Source organism: Trichechus manatus, unplaced genomic scaffold (assembly GCF_000243295.1).
Source record: "Trichechus manatus latirostris isolate Lorelei unplaced genomic scaffold, TriManLat1.0 scaffold00087, whole genome shotgun sequence".
Lineage (NCBI taxonomy): Eukaryota > Metazoa > Chordata > Mammalia > Sirenia > Trichechidae > Trichechus > Trichechus manatus.
The window spans coordinates 9,414,919-9,418,833 of record NW_004444023.1 but is presented as its reverse complement, the minus strand read 5'-3'; positions in this window follow the sequence as shown (position 1 = coordinate 9,418,833).

Sequence of the window (3,915 nt, the reverse complement as noted above, 5' to 3'; positions counted from 1 at the left end):
TGTTGTACACGGGGTTGTTATGTCAGAGCGGACTTGATGGCACCTAACAACAACACATTGATATTGCCTCATTAGCATAACAAAAAAACTATTGCCAAATGGGCTTACACTCAAAGGTACAGGGGTTAGGATTTACAACAAATATTTTTGGGAACACCATTCAATCTATAACATGTAAGTTATTCTTATTACCATTCAAGAGGCTGAATCTAGACAAGGCAAAGAATGGAAGGGCTGGCACTGCATTTCCTTTAGAACAAACTTCAAGAATAAGTTTATCACACCTCACAAGACTGAGTTACTGGGCTTAAAGGCTAAGGACCATAGTTTCAGGGGACATCTAGGTCAATTGGCATAACATAGTTCATAAAAACAACGTTCTACATCCCACTTTGGTGAGTAGTGTCTGGGGTCTTAAGAGCTTGTGAGCCACCATCTAAGATACATTTATTGGTCTCTTTCTGTCTGGAGCAAAGGAGAGTGAAGAAAACCAAAGACCTAAGGAAACAATTAGTCCAAAGGACTAATGGACCACAAGAACCACAGTCTCCACTAGCCAGAAGGATTAGATACTGCCGGGCCACCACTACCAATCACTCTCATCAGGATCACAATAGAAGGTCCAGGTTAGAGTGGGGGAAAAATATAGAACAAAATTCAAATTCATAAAAAAGACCAGATTTACTGGTCTGAGAGAGACTGGAAGAACCCCCGAGGCTATGGCTCTTAAATGCCCTTCTAACTTGAAACTGAAGCCATCCCCGGAGATCACCTTTCAGCCAAATAATAGACAAGCCTATAAAATAATAAACAATAACACCCGTGTGGTAAGTGCTCCTTAGAACAACCACCTATATGAGACCAAAAGGGCAACAGCAGCCTAAAAGCAAAGATGAGAAGGCGGGAAGGGGAAGGAAAACTGGATGAATGTAAACGGGGAACTCGGAGTGATAAAGGAGAGAGTGCTGACACATTGCAGGGATTGCAACCAATGCCAAGGAACAATTTGTGTATAATCTATTGAATGGGAAACTAATTTACTCCGTAAACCTTCACCTAGAGCACGATTAAAAAAAAAAAGAATCCAATAGAAAGCAAAAAAAAAAAAAAGAATAAGTTTATCAAACATTTAAGCCCTTCTCAATCTCTCAGTCCAGTGGGTAAGATCCCGGACTTTGGAGCCACCACTTGCTTGTTCACTTCTAACTCTCTGAGCCTCAGTCTTTTCATCTGCAAAACGGGGGTGATAATTGTTTTCACAAGGAGCCCTGGTGGCACAATGATTAAAGTGCTTGACTGTTAAATGAAAGGTTGGTGGTTTCAACCCATCCAGCGGCTCCGTGGGAGAAAAGACCTGGCAATTTGCTCCCACAAAGATTGCAGGCAAGAAAACCCTATGGGCAGTTCTACTCTGAGTTGGAATCGACTACATGGCACCTAACAACAACAATAACAACAATTATTGTCATACAGGGTTGCAGTGAATACCTAACGAGATCATGTGTGGAAGGAAACTGTCTGGCTCATAGTAGGTGTGCAAGAAATGGTAGCAGTTATTTCTCAGCAGAGTGACTGAGCCAAGGGTTAGAAAAACCCACTGCTCCTTAGTACAAGCAGAAGGAGGGTCAAGTTTTGGAACCAGATGAACTTGATTTCAACTAATGGCTCTGCCAGCTTCTTGGGTGGGAGTCCCTGGGTGATACAAACAGTTAATGTGCTGGGCTGTTAACCGAACGTTTAGAGGCACCACGGAAGAAAAGCCTGGCAATCTACTTCTGAAAAATCAGCCATTGAAAATCTATGGCAGACAGCTCTAAGGCTGCCCTGCTGTAAGTCAGAATTGACTCCATGGTAACTTTTTTTTTTTTTGGACCTTTGGTGAATCATTTCACCTCTCTGGGCCTATCTGTAAATGTGGCCAATAAATTCAACTTGCAGGCTTGAGCAGAAAATTAAAATGAAGCAATGAACGCAGGAGAAAGGCAAGTAATTATAAGGATACTGTAAGTGGTCACAGTAATACCAAGAGCTAATATGTATTGATCCTGACCTGGTGTCACTGGCTGGCCCGAATTGTAAAGTGTTACTGTTAAGAATTATGATGATTAAGTAATTCAACAACGACCAATTTAACCTTAAGGAGCCCTGGTGGTGCAATGGTTCCATGTTCAGCTGTTAACTGAAGGAAAAGTTGGCAGTTCCAACCTACCCAGCAGCTCCATGGGAGAAATAACTGGCGATAGGCTTTCGTAAGGATTACAGCCAAGAAAACCCTAGGGGGCAGTTCAACTCTGTCAGATGGGGTCGCTATGAGTCGAAATTGACTCCACAAACTCCAGGGCACCCAATGACAACAACAATAATCTAACCTTATTCTACTATTTAGGCCCCAATCCTAGGGGTAGAGACGGGGACAAAGTTCCCTGTATCCAATCCCTTCCCCTTGGGCAGGTGGAGACGTGTTTGAGATAAAGTTTATTGAAGTTTCTGTCGGTATTTACATATGATACACGGTAAATAACAGAGCCAGGCCCCCCACCCCAACCCCTTCCCCGTCCCCAGCTCCCCCCTCCCCCCAGCCTCATTAAAAATCGCTGCGTAAAGACAGGTTAACTGCTGCGATCCCCCTCCCCCCTCCCACCTAAGATGCAAACTAAAAGCCCCCGTCCCTCCCCTGCCCCCCTCCCCGCACCCCGGGGGCCGTTCTAGTTCCGTGTACAATACTGTGCTACGTCGCCCCTCCTCCCCTAATAAGGGGGTGGACGAGTTTCTGGTGATCTCCCCCAAAATCTATCCAAGGAGGCGGACGGGCCCTTGAAAGAGGCCAGAGTTGGGGGTCTGAGATGAGAAGGGGGACTTCAATGAGGGGGAGTGCCAGAAAATGGAAGACTTCGAGGTTTGGGGGGGTGTCGACCCCCCGCTACTGCCCCTCCCTCCCCCGACGGCGCCTCGAGGGGGAAGAGGCGGGCACAGGTGCGGAAATGGCATCTGGGGACTCCCTCCGCCCCAGGGTCCCTATCCTTGTTGGGTGTGCGAGGATGGATGTACCTAAGGGGGCGGATGAGTGGGTGGAGGGAAGAAGAGAGAGAAAGAAGAGGAAGAGGAAGAAGAGGAGGAAGAGGAAGAAAAAGAGAAAGAAAAAGAAGCCGAGGATAGCTGAGAAAGCAAGATCCGTTAGACAGAGCGCCACCTAAAAGGCAGGTAACCTTCAGAAGGCAAAAGAGCCCAGCCCGTGACAACAGAAAGTAGAAAGAATGGGGTATTCCTGGGAGCAACGAAGTGGGCGGGGGGAGGGAAGGATACCAGGTCCTGCCCACCTGGAGCTGTGAGTTGGGGCAAGAAGGCCCCCACAGCACCGCGGGGTCAGGAGGGAGGGTGGCCCGGGGGATCCTGGGCCAGACGCCAGGAGAAGGCCAGGGCAAAGGGGAGAAGAGGATCATCGGCATTCCGGGGGGCTGCCAGAACGTACTCTCCAGCCCAGCGCCCCTGCAGTGAGGAGGGAAGTTGGGGGGCTTAGGAGAACTGGGGTCAGAGGTAAGGCGTGGTCCCTAAAGGAAAAGGGGCGGGCCCTAAAAGAAAAGGGGCGGATCCTGAGGGGAAAGGGGGAGGCCGTAAGGAGAAAGAGGCGTGTCCTAAGGGAAATGGATGGGCCCTAGAGGAAAAGGGGTGGGTCATAGGGGAGAGGGGAGGGTCCTAGAAGAAAGAGGCGGATCCTAAGGGGAAATGGGCGGGCCTAAGGCGAAAGGGGCCCGCAGTGGAAACGGAAGAAACCAGTAAAACGGAGAGGTTAGAGAAAGGGGAGGAGCCCCTGGAAAGAGGAGGAATTGGAGAAGGCGAGGAGTTAGGGTGACCGGGAGAAGCCACCGGGAGAGGGTGGGGCCTAAAACTTGCGCAGCATCCTTCGGGCGGAGGGAG